Source organism: Enhydra lutris, unplaced genomic scaffold (genome assembly GCF_002288905.1).
Source record: "Enhydra lutris kenyoni isolate GAN:26980312 unplaced genomic scaffold, ASM228890v2 scaffoldscaffold39, whole genome shotgun sequence".
NCBI lineage: Eukaryota > Metazoa > Chordata > Mammalia > Carnivora > Mustelidae > Enhydra > Enhydra lutris.
The window spans coordinates 11180013-11193492 of NW_019154123.1; positions in this window are offsets into that span (position 1 = coordinate 11180013).

Below are 13480 nucleotides of genomic sequence, written 5' to 3' on the forward strand. Positions count from 1 at the left end.
AGCAAACCCCAACCAGGTCTAATTTAACATGATCAAAATCCAGCTTCTTGCCACATCCACAACTACCGCCACAACTACCGAGTCTCCAAAATGGTATCCCAGATTCCTTCTTTACTCCCCTATCATCCATTCTCCAACAGAACCTAGAATGATCCTCTAAAAGTGTAAATCACACTGCTTCCATAGTTTGGCTATTGTCAATAATGCTGCAATAAAAGTTGAGGTACATGCATCCTGTTGAAAAAAAATGTAAATCACATCATGTCACTCCTTTGCTTCAAACTTCAATGATGTCCACCTCACTTAGAGTAAAAGCCAAAGACCTACCATAGTTTAGAAAGCCCTTCATGATCTAACTAACATCTACTGTCTTTCCAATGCATCTCTTACTACCCTTGCCCTCAATTATTCCAATTTAGCCACATTGGCTTCCTCTGCTCTCAAACACAAGATGCCCCCCACCTTCTGCCTCAAGAAATCTTTGCACTTGTACTCTCTGCCTAGAATAATTTTCTGCAAGATATTCATGTGGTTGGCTCTCTCACTTGCTTTGGACTGTGCTCAAATAATACCTTATCAGGGAGGTCTGGCCCCCATATACAAAGTCTCATGTTTTGGATTCAGTTTATGTACTTCTTCAGATTCATTTGTCCACCTGTCTCCAGGCATCACCCATTTTCCCTCCTTCCCCAGAGAAGTAGCCAGAGCAAACATAATGCATGTGATTAAAGCCCTGATTATCATCATCATCTGCTCACCTCTTACCTTTGCTGGCTGACTTGACTTCCCCATTGGAGAGTTCTTGAACTCAGGTCCAACCCAACTGGACCAATAAAGGGTTCAGGCTCCCCAGGAGTTGCCCTTGAGAAGCTAGATAACACAACCAGAAGTGAAACACTCTGTTAGGTGGACTTTGATCAATGAGAGACAAGGGATGGAAGGAAATCAACATAAATTGCTCTCTCTTTCTCCCCCGACTAAGCACAAAGCTCCATATGGTCTCTCTGGGAAAGTCCTGAGTAATCCAGCAACCATCTGTTTCTTCTGACACCGTGGCTGGTTTAAAAATGCACACCTTCTTTTTCCCTGATTTCTCTGCTTTACATTTCATTTTCCCCTCATTTTTACTGCCCTGAGATTGTACCTCCCAAAAGTAAGGATGGAAGCTCTGTCTTAGGCTTGATGTTCTAGGGACTCTAACTCAGATACACGTGTGTGCATACACACACACACAGCTATCCTCCAAACTATAACCCTGTATTATTTCTCTTCATTGCTTGTCATCACTTATCCTTATGTCCATCTCCCCCTGTGAAATGTAAACTCCATGACAGCAGTGACTGTTTCTTTTGTTCAATGTTACAGTCCCAAGATAGAACACTGCCTAGCACATATAGACATTAAATAAATGTGCTTATAACAATGAATGAATGAGAAGTTTGTTTGCAAGTGTGGAATTAGGCACCATTTTATTTTCCAAAAAGCCAGAACTAGAGAAGCTCAGGTTTTTATGTATGGCCTGCCTTTTCTGTTTTTTCATGACCTCCATTTTAATGTCAGTGTTCCCATCGGGAATTTTTTCTTTTCTTTCCACTCTCCTTTCTTTGGCCAACTCTCAGCTCAAAGTCAACTCCCCAAACTTCCTTTCCCCAGATTAAGTTCCTGACTGACATAACCATTTCCATCAGCATTCAAATCATTTTATTCAATCCCCTTAGATAGTGCACATACATATTTAGAGTATACTTAATGCACTTTTTCCATCCTTACAGAACTGCATAGTGTTCTAAAATAGATCCAGCATTTCTTTAGGCCTTCCTGCAGCCCACATCTCATAGATATACATAAGTATATTCCCTCCCTGCAACCAACCCCTTCATCCTGACCTTGTCACTAATGCTAACAGCTATTCATTACTGAGCACATATGAGGTGCCAGGCATTGTGGTGGACATTTAGTCCCCACCACGACTCTAAAAAAGTGTGAAAATATCTTAAAACTCACTCATACTAAAGTGTTTGGGACTTCCCATACTCCCCTCCGAGTTATTTTCCTGGATAAAGCTGACATAATCAACAGAAGTAAGTCATTCTGTTACAACTTTATGCATCAGAGAGCAAGAGATTCCATGGGGAAAGCCGGGTTCCTTCTTCCCCGTACTCTTCAATTTATATCCCTGTTCAAATCACTGATTCACTGCTTTGTAACTGTCCTGGAATTGTATCATGAGAATATGCTCTGTCTTTTTATGTGATTTAAAGCTCCCGGAGATCAGACATGTCTTTTTTTTTTCTTGGGTGTTCCTGGAAAAGCACATTTGTCTCTTAACTTGATTCCAGGCTTCTATCTCTCTCCCCTCTGGCCTGTCTGTATTTCCACCACCAGATTTATTCTCTTAGATCAGCAGTCTTCAAAGTAGGGGTACACAGGAAATAAGCAAGATTATTTTTTTGTATGTGCAGAGAAGTATTAGAAATTATACATATATATACATATTTACTGTTATCTAAAATATAAGAAATTGTATGAGCTTAATGTTTTCTATATTAATTCATGCTGGTGTATTTCTCTGGTCTATGTGTAAGAATGCCAAGGGTATAGAAGATACCTGAGATATCCAAATGGAGATGAGCAGGACCCCTTTACCTCTTTTGTACATTCAGCGCATTACAGTTTAGGTGTATATAGGGAAAAGTGGAGTTATAAAGTATATAATTGAGTTTTAACTAAACTAACCCTCACGAAATGGACACCTGGCTTAAAGATTCCTGAAAAAAAATCATTAATGGAAGAGAACACCATTTTTGCAAGGTCAAGTGAACAAGAAAATGGCAGATATAACCTTTCTACCCTTAGTACAAATTCTTCATCTAACACATTATTAGATAAAATCAGTTACCAAAAAAATGGGCTTGAAATTTCAAAATTATCCAGAAAATCATTTAAAATATGGATTTACATTTATTTTATTAGCAATGAAATTCATCCTATGTGTATATTGTATCTTGACATATTGTTTAATGATTATTATATGCATATATAGAATTGTAATAGCTGATGATAATATGAACCAATCATAATTAATAAGACATTTTAAAAATAAGCATCTGAAACACAGAGTAACTGGCTTAAGGTCACAGGGCTAATAAAATGGTAGAGCCAGAATTGGAATCCAGGCTGTCTGGCTCCAGAGTGTGCACAATTAACCTCTATATTACCTTGCTAACAACAGAATATAACATTGCTCAGGGTCATCCTTAACATTATATCCAAGTCACTAGCCCTTATAACCACATAAAAAAGCCACATGCATTAGAATCAATCTTGATGACAATACAAAAACTATGATTTTACCGTATAAGTTCAATTTAAATCTAGATCAAAGAAATCTATATTACTTGTCATTTGGGTTATAATCTCATATTCTAAAGCTTAAATGCCTATAAGAAAGCTTTATCTAATTTAAGATTACTAGCTCAAATATAAGCACACAGTTAATACTACTTTTTCTCTAAAATAATCAGCACAAAGAGTTCTATTCTTCCCATAGTAAAATATGTCATAGAACTTGAACTAGTAGGCAATCACTATCTTTTCTTCATAAGGAAAAAAAGCCTTTCAAATATGTACCATAACCTCTAACAAATACAATTATCCTCCTCAAGAACTGAGGCTTTTTTTTTTTTTACAAAAACGATGAGCAATTGATCCATAGTTCTTTTCTTTCTCAAAAAAAATGATTGTATATTGTGTAATGATCATTATAATTAAAAATTAAGATGGCTTGCAATAATTCCACCATTATTTGATTCAAAATCTTTATAAAATATTGGCATTTTCCAACATTTATTTTTCCTTTCTATGTTCCATTTAAGGCCAAATTTTCAAACCCAGCTGCCAAATTACACATATAATTACTGCATTTGCGCACAAAAATGTGATAATTGCTTACACAATTTCAGAGGCCAGCTTGAGGCTCCTTTCCAAATTTGTTTTACATGTACAGTTCGGTGTATGTAGTTTTATATGAAAATGGGGGAAAGTAGAATTCATGGTTCGTCTGAATGATGTGTGAAAATGGGTACAAAGTAAAGCTTTTCTAATGTTTGGGCCTGTCTTCCTATTTTCTTCCCATAGATCTTTGTAAAAGAAAAGTATTAGAGAGCAGCTCAAACTTCAGCTAGTCTTGGAGTTATGTCAGTAGAGGGGATGGTGTCTGATATAATGCCATAAATAGGACAGGTATCCATTTTGTCAGTTGTTGACATGTTGTCATGGAACATTCTTCTGTCTTTGAACTATTTCTATCAACCTGGATACCAAAAGATAAAGGTGATACAAGGTCCACAATTGTACAGTCAGCCAAGACAACACCAACCTCAGTAGAGCAAAGAGGTTGAGCACTGGGTGGCTAGGGATTTGTCCTTCCAATTTTGCTTGATGGCTGATACACTGTTTGGCAAATATTCACAGTGGATATTCTTACTGACAGGTTTGGTTCAGGAAAAGGCAAATAAAGAGAATCTCACTGGTTATATACATTAATGAGATGATCTAAGATACTTTTGTTTCTGTATAAGTTGGGTAGAAATTTATGCCCAGTTCCATATAACCTAATACTGAGTCTCAAAAATGCTACTTCTCAAATTCAAAGACCGTGAATCTGATCTCTAACTGTAGCCAAATAACAATGGAACCAATCACAAGCAATTTATCCAGGAAGAAGTTCTATTGCCAAAGAAACCCTCAGAAAGATCATCTTCCCCCATGTCTACCTGAAATAATCATAACACTTCCTGAGTAACTGATACATGTTAAGCAACATTCTAAGCATTTTGCAGCAACCCGTTCCCTTTTTACATGCTTACTAATCCTAAGAGGAAGTGCTATTAATATCCCCATACATCTGAGGAGATTGATGCACTAAGAGTTTAAGAAATTTGCTCACATTCTTAGAAAGTAGAAAAGCCAGCTATTGGAATGCAGGCATTCTGACTCCAAAGTTTTCGCTCTTAACTCAAATAACATACTGCCTCTCAGATGGAGCCAAGGAAAATAGTAAACAAGGGATAGACTCCCAAAGAGAAGTCCTTGGACAGCCAGCATAACTGTATAAATAATTCCCTACTGGAATGTAGTCCTTACCATTTCTGCCCAGCAGGAATAATGTTGGCATAGACTAAGGTCTATGGTGTGTTGTTTCCCATTCTTCTCTTTCCCAAATGGTAATTTTATTGCTATTATCTTGCACTTTCTTCATCATTTTATATAGGTTTTGTTATAGGTGGAAAATGTAGTATTACCCAAAGTCCCTAGAACATGTGCACTCAGACATGATGGAGAAGACCCCCACATCATCCAGAGAATCAAAACTTGGAGCTAACACACTAATCTTTTAGTTGTCTCTAGTGAGGAAACATGTTCCTAAGAAGATGAGTGGAAAGAGGGTACGTATGGGTGCTGGGTAGCCAACGGACACTTATTGATAATGTATCCAGTATCTCCTTCTCCTTTCTTATTGTCCATGGGCTCTTCTTCATACAGCAATGTAACTGGCCACTATCATAGCAGGGGCTGTTGACTTGGGAGCAAATTCCTAAAGAAGGAACAAAGTTCAAGTTATTCTGTCTTGAGTTTTTTCATGCTCTCCCTAGTATGCCCAGCCCTGAACTTCGTAGTCCTACAGACTTCTCAAAGGATTTTGTAAATCTTGTCATTAGCCCAAATTTTTCTTGCCAGTATATGATTGGATCTTGTAACTCAAAAAAATTCTTTCTCAGTCTCCATATTTAATCTTCACATCATAAATTTGCAGGCACATTCATGCTATTAAGCCACTTTTCTGACACAAAAATATGCAACATATATCAGAATGCACTCAAAATGCAAAAACTGACATCACATATCTTAACAGAGAAATTTCAATTAAAAAATTAGTTAACTGGGAAGGGGGAGGAGCAAGATGGTGGAGGAGTAGGAGATGTAAAGTTCATCTGGTCCCAGGAATTCAACTAGATTGTTATCAAACCATTCTGAACACCTACAAACTCAATAGGAGATCAAAGAAAAGAACAGAAGCAACTCTATGAACAGAAAAGCGACCACTTACTGGAAGGTAGGATGTGCAGAAACATGAATTCAAGATGATAGATGGGACGATAGACAGGGGTGGGAGGGGCCTGCTCCCAGTAAGCAGTAGAGCAGCGGAGCACAAAACTGGAACTTTTAGAAGTCTGCTTCCCAGAGGAATGTTGCTTCAGTGGCTAGGCAGGGGTTGGGGGAGCCCTTGCAGGAACAGTGTGGTCTTAGGACATGTGCAGTCACAGAAAGACCAGGGGTGACTCAATGGGGCAGAGCTCCCAGGTATCTGAACTGGGAAGCCAGCTGCAGAGATGGAACAAAGAAGTAGGTGGTCAGCTCAGGGTTACCTTAAACCACGATCTGAGCCAGAATCAGACCACTACTCCATGAGCAGGGACTCCACAAGCAGCAGATCCTGGGAGACTTATGTTCCTCCTCCAGGAGGAGCAGTGCAGGAACATGCTGCAGGAATTTGCTGTGTTTGGAGACTCCAAACAGGGCTATGCACCAGAGATAGAAATGCTCGGTCACAGGCTGGGTGAGCACAGAGTGCGGCAGGAAACCAGGAAAATAGGAGTGACTGAGTGCTTTTCTCAGAAGGCACATTTAGGAGGGGTGCCCGAGCTCTTGGCTCCTCCCAGTTGGAGACTGGGAGGCCAAAATTTTCATTCTTCTCCTCCAAACCACTATGGAAAGTGTTCGTGGAACAAAAAATACCAAGAGCAATCCTGAGAAGATTGCTTAGCCTGGCCCCTGGCAAGGGCGATGCAATTCTGCCTTGGGCAAAGACATTTGAGAATCACTTCAACAGGCCTCTCCCTCAGAAGATCAACAAGAACATCCAGCTAAGACCAGGTTCACTGACAATGAGAACTATGGAACTCCAGAGCTAGGGGAAAGCAACACATAGAATTCATGGCTTTTTTCCCATGATTCTTTAATCTTTCAAAGTCAAATTTTTTTAATTTTATTTTTTCTTAGTCTATTTTTTTAGATTTTTCCTCTTTCCTATTTTAACCTTTTTTAACTACTTTATCTTACCAATACCTTTTTAAAAAATCTTTTTAAATTTTCATTGTTATATTCTATCCCTTCATTATATTTAACCTTAGTTTTTGTATACATCTAGGTTTTACTGTCTTTAAAATTTGGGGATACAGTTCCTTCTAAAAGAACCAAATATACCCTAAAACTAGTACATGGCATTGTTCCAGTCTCCAGCCTGATCACATTCTTTCCTCTCTTTTTTTCTTTTGTCAATGAACTTCTTACCCTATGAATTCCTTTTTTAGAATATTCTTAAATTTTCATCATTACATTCATATTCCATCCCTTCATCGTGTTCACACTTATTTTTGTGTATATATATAAGTTTTTCTTTCTTTAAAATCTTGGGAGGCAGTTTCTTGTAAAATACACCCAAAATCAAGTGTGTGGCTCTGTTCTAGTCACCAGTCTGACATATATATATATATATTTTTTTTTTTTTCTTCTTCTTCTTCCTCTTCTTCTTCTTCTTCTTCATTTTCCTCCTTTCTTCTCCCCCCAGTTTTGGATCTCTTCCAATTTAGTTAGTGTTTATTTCTCAGGGGTCATTGCTACCCTTTTAATATTTTGTTCTCTCATTCATCTATTCTTACCTGGATAAAATTACAAGGCAGAAAAACACCTCAAAACAAACAAACAAACAAACAAACCCAAGAGGCAGTACCAATGGCTAGGGACCTAATAAATATGGACATTAGTTAAATGTCAGAACTAGAGTTCAGAATGATGATTATCAATCTTCTAGCTGGGCTTGAAAAAAGCATGAAAGATACTATAGAACCCCTTTCTGGAGAAATAAAATCCCGTTCTGGAGAAATAAAAGAACTAAAATCTAACCAGGTTGAAACTTTAAAAACTACAAATGAGGGGCGCCTGGGTGGCTCAGTGGGTTAAAGCCTCTGCCTTCGGCTCAGGTCATGATCCCAAGGTCCTGGGATCGAGCCCCACATCGGGCTCTCTGTTCCACAGGGAGCCTGCTTCCTCCTCTCTCTCTGCCTGCCTTTCTGCCTACTTGTGATCTCTGTCAAATAAATAAATAAAATATTTTAAAAAAACTACAAATGAGGTGTAATCAAAAATGGAGGCTCTTACTGCTAGGATAAATGAGCAAAAGAGAGAATTAGTGATATAGAAGACTAAATGATGGAGAATAGAGAAGCAGAGAAAAAGAGAGACAAACACTACTAGACCACAAGGGGAGAATTCAAGAGGCAAGAGATACCATAAGACAAAAAAATATTAAAAATAATTGGGATCCCAGAAGAAGAAGAAAGAGCAGAAGGTATATTGGACCAAATTGTAGCAAAGAATTTCCCTAATTTGGTGAAGGGAACAAGCATCAAAATCCAGGAGGCACAGAGAATCCCCCTAAAAATAAATAAAAATAAGCCAACAGCCCATCATCTAATACAAGTCTCAGTGACAAAAAGAAAATTCTGAAAGCAGCTCGGGACAAGAGGTCTATAACATACAATGGTATAAATATTAGATTGGCAGCAGACCTATCTACAGAGACCTGGCAGGCCAGAAAGGACTGGCATGATATATTCAGAGCACTAAAAGAGAAAAATATGCAGCCAAGAATACTATATCCAGCTAGGGTGTCATTGAAAATAGAAGGAGAGATAAAAAGCATGCAAGACAAACAAAAACTAAAAGAACTTACAAACACCAAACCAGCCCTAAAGGAAATATTGAAAGGGGTCCTCTAAGCAAAGAGAAAGCCTAAAAGGAACAGACCAGAAAGGAACAGAGACAGTATATAGTAACAGCCACCTTACAGATAAGACAATGGCACTAAATTCATATCTTTCAATAGTTACCCTGAATGTAATGGGCTAAATGCCCCAATCAAAAGACACAAAAGACACAGGGCATCAGAATGGGTAATAAAACAAGACCCATTGATATGCTGTCTGCAAGAAACTCATTTTAGACCCCAAAACACCATCAGATTTAAAGTGAGGGGTGGAAAACAATTTACCATACTAATGGACATCAAAAGAAAGTTGGGGTGGCAATCCTTATATCAGATAAATTAGATTTTAACCCAAAGACTATAATAAGTGATGAGGAAGGACACTATCTCAGACTTAAAGGGTCTGTCCAACAAAAAGCTCTAACAATTTTAAATATCTATGCCTCTAACACGGGAGCAGCCAGTTATATAAACCAATTAATAACAAAATCAAAGAAACACATCCATAATAACACAATAATAGTAGGGCACTTTAACATCCCTTCACTGAAATGGACAAATCATCTAAGCAAAAGATCAACGAGGAAATAAAGGCTCCAAATGACACACCAGACCAGATGGACATTACAGATATATTTGGAACATTCTATCCCAAAGCAAGAGAATACACATTCTCTACTGCACATGGAACATTCTCACATCAGATCACATCCTGGGTCACAAATCAGGTCTCACCCAATACCAAGAGATTGGGATCATTCCCTGCATTTCAGACCACAATGCTTTGAAACTAGAACTCAACCACAAGAGGAAAGTTGGAAAGAACTCAAATACATGGAAGCTAAAGAGCATCCTACTAAAGTATGAATGGGTCAACCAGGAAATTAAAGAAATGAAAAAATTTATAGAAACAAATGAACACAATGTTCAAAATCTTTGGGACACAACAAAGGCGGTCCTGAGAGGATACTATATAGCAACACAAGACTTTCTCAAGAAACAAGAAAGGACTCAAGTACACAACCTAACCCTACACCTAAAGGAGCTGGAGAAAGAACAACAAAGAAAGGCTAAGACCAGCAGGAGAAGAGAAATAATAAAGATCAGAATAGAAATCAGTGAAATAGAAACCAAAAGAAAGGTAGAACAAATCAATGAAAATAGGAGCTGATTCTTTGAAAGAATTAATAAGATTGATAAACCCCTGGCCAGACTTATCCAAAAGAAAAGAGAAAGGCCCCAAATGAATAAAATCATGAGTGAAAGAGGAGAGATCACAACCAACACCAAAGAAATACAAACAATTATAAGAACATATTATGAGCAACTGTACACCAGCAAATTGGACAATCCGGAAGAAATGGATGCATGCCTAGAGACAGATAAACTACCAAAACTGAACCAGGAAGAAATAGAAAACCTGAACAGACTCATAACCAGTAAGGAGATTGAAATACTCATCAAAAATCTCCCAACGTGGGGTGCCTGGGTGGTTCAGTGGGTTAAGTCTTTGCCTTCAGCTCGAGTCATGGTCTCAGGGTCCTGGGATCAAGCCCCATGTCGGGCTTTCTGCTCAGCAGACAGCCTGCTTCCCCCTCTCTCTCTGCCTGCCTCTCTGCCTGCTTGTGATCTCTCTCTCTCTCTCTGTCAAATAAATAAAAAATCTTAAAAAAAAAAAAAAATCTCCCAACCAACAAGAGCCCATGGCCAGACGGCTTCACACGGGAATTCTACCAAACACTGAAAGAAGAATTAATACCTATTCTCCTGAAACTGTTCCACAAAAAAAATAAAAAATAAAAACTTTCCAAACTCATTTTATGAGGCCAGCATTACCTTGAGCCCAAAACCGAAAACCCCATTAAAGAGGAGAATTACAGATGAGTATCCTTGATGAATACAGATGCAAAAATTCTCACCAAAATACTAGCCAGTAGGATCCAACGGTACATTAAAAGGATTATTCACCACAACCAAGTGGGATTTATTCCTGGGCTGCAAGGTTGGTTCAATATCCACAAATCAATGTGATACAATACATTAGTAAAGGAAATAACAAGAACCATATGATACTCTCAATAGATGCTGAAAAAGCACTGGACACAGTACAGCATCTTTTCTTGATCAAAACTCTTCATGGTGTAGGGATACCTCAATATCATAAAAGCCATCTATGAAAAACCCACAGTGAGCATCATTCTCAATGGGAACAAGCTATTCCCCTATGGTCAGGAATATGGCAGGGCTGTCCACTATCACCACTGCTATTTAACATAGTACTAGAAGTCCTAGCCTCAGCAATCAGACAACACAAAGAAATAAAGTCATCCAAATTGTCAATGAAGAAGTCAAACTCTCACTCTCTGCAGATGATATGACACATCATGTGAAAACCCAAAAGACTCCACTCCACCCACCTCTATGATCTAGAACTCTTAGAGGAATTCAGTAAAGTGTCAGGATATAAAAATCAATGGACAGAACTCAGTTGCAATCCTATTCACCAACAGCAACACAGAAAAATAAATAAATAAATAAGGAGCCGATCCCATTTACAATTGCACCCAAAACCGTAAGACCTAGGAATAAGCCTAACCAAAGAGGCAAAGACTCTGTACTCAGAAAACTATAATGTACTCATGAAAGAAATTGAAGAAGACACAAAGAAATGGAAAAAAGTTCCATGCTCATGGATTGGAAGAACAAATACTGTGAAAATGTCTATGCTACCTAGAGCAATCTACATACTTAATGCAATCCCTATCAAAACACCATCAACTGTTTTCAAAGAAATGGTACAAGTAACCCTAAAATTTATATAGAATCAGAAAAGACTCTGAATAGCCAGTGGAATGTTGAAAAAGAAAACCAAAGTTGGCAGCATTACAATTCCAGACTTCAAGCTCTATTACAAAGCTGCAATCATCAAGACAGTATGGTACTGGCACTAAAACAGACACATAGATCAATGGAACAGAATAAAGAGCCCAGAAATAGATCCTCAACTCTACGGTCAACTAACCTTTGACAAAGCAGGAAAGAATGTCCAATGGAAAAAAAGACAGTCTCTTCAACAAACGGTGTTGGGAAAATTGGACAGCCACATGCAGAAAAATGAAACTGGACCATTTCCTTACACCACACACAAAAATAGAGTCAAAATGGATGAAAGACCTCAATGTGAGACAGGAATTCATCAAAATCCTTGAGGAGAACACAGGAAGCAACCTCTTCGACCTCAGCCACAGCAACTTCTTCCTGGAAACATCGCCAAAGGCAAAACATCGCCATTTTGCAAGGGCAAAAATGAACTATTGGGACTTCATCAAGATCAGAAGCTTTTGCACAGCAAAGGCAACAGTCAACAAAACCAAAAGGCAACCAACAGAACAGGAGAAGACATTTGCAAATGACACATCAGATAAAGGGCTAGTATCCAAAATCAATATGGAACTTATCAACTCGACACCCAAAGAACAAATAATCCAATCAAGAAATGGGCAGAAAAAACCCACCGCAAGTATCATTCTCAATGGAGAAAAACTGAAAGCTTTTCCGCTAAGGTCAGGAACACGGCAGGGCTGTCCATTATCACCACTGCTATTCAACATAGTACTAGAAGTCCTAGCCTCAGCAATCAGACAACAAAAGGAAATTAAAGGCATCCATATCGGCAAAGAAGAAGTCAAACTATCACTCTTCGCAGATGATATGATACTATATGTGGAAAACCCAAAAGACTCCACTCCAAAACTGCTTGAACTTGTACAAGAATTCAGTAAAGTGTCAGGATATAAAATCAATGCACAGAAATCAGTTGCATTTCTCTACACCAACAACAAGACAGAAGAAAGAGAAATTAAGGAGTCAATCCCATTTACAATTGCACCCAAAACTATAAGATATCTAGGAATAAACCTAACCAAACAGGCTAAGAATCTGTGCTCAGAAAACTATAAAGTACTCATGAAAGAAATTGAGGAAGACACAAAGAAATGGAAAAATGTTCCATGCTCCTGGATTGAAAGAACAAATATTGTGAAAATGTCTATGCTACCTAAAGCAATCTACACATTAATGCAATTCCTATCAAAGTACCATCCATTTTTTTCAAAAAAATGGAACAAATAATCCTAAAATTTATATGGAACCAGAAAAGACCTCGAATAGCCAAAGCAATATTGAAAAAGAAAGCGAAAGTTGGTGGCATCACAATTCCAGACTTCAAGCTCTATTACAAAGCTGTCATCATCAAGACAGCATGGTACTGGCACAAAAACAGACACATAGATCAATGGAACAGAATAGAGAGCCCAGAAATAGACCCTCAACTCTATGGTCAACTAATCTTCGACAAAGCAGGAAAGAATGTCCAATGGAAAAAAGACAGCCTCTTCAATAAATGGTGTTGGGAAAACTGGACAGCCACATGCAGAAAAATGAAATTGGATCATTTCCTTACACCACACACGAAAATAGACTCCAAATGGATGAAGGACCTCAATGTGAGAAAGGAATCCATCAAAATCCTTGAGGAGAACACAGGCAGCAACCTGTTCAACCTCAGCCACAGCAACATCTTCCTAGAAACATCACCAAAGGCAAGGGAAGCAAGGGCAAAAATGAACTATTGGGATTTTATCAAGATCAAAA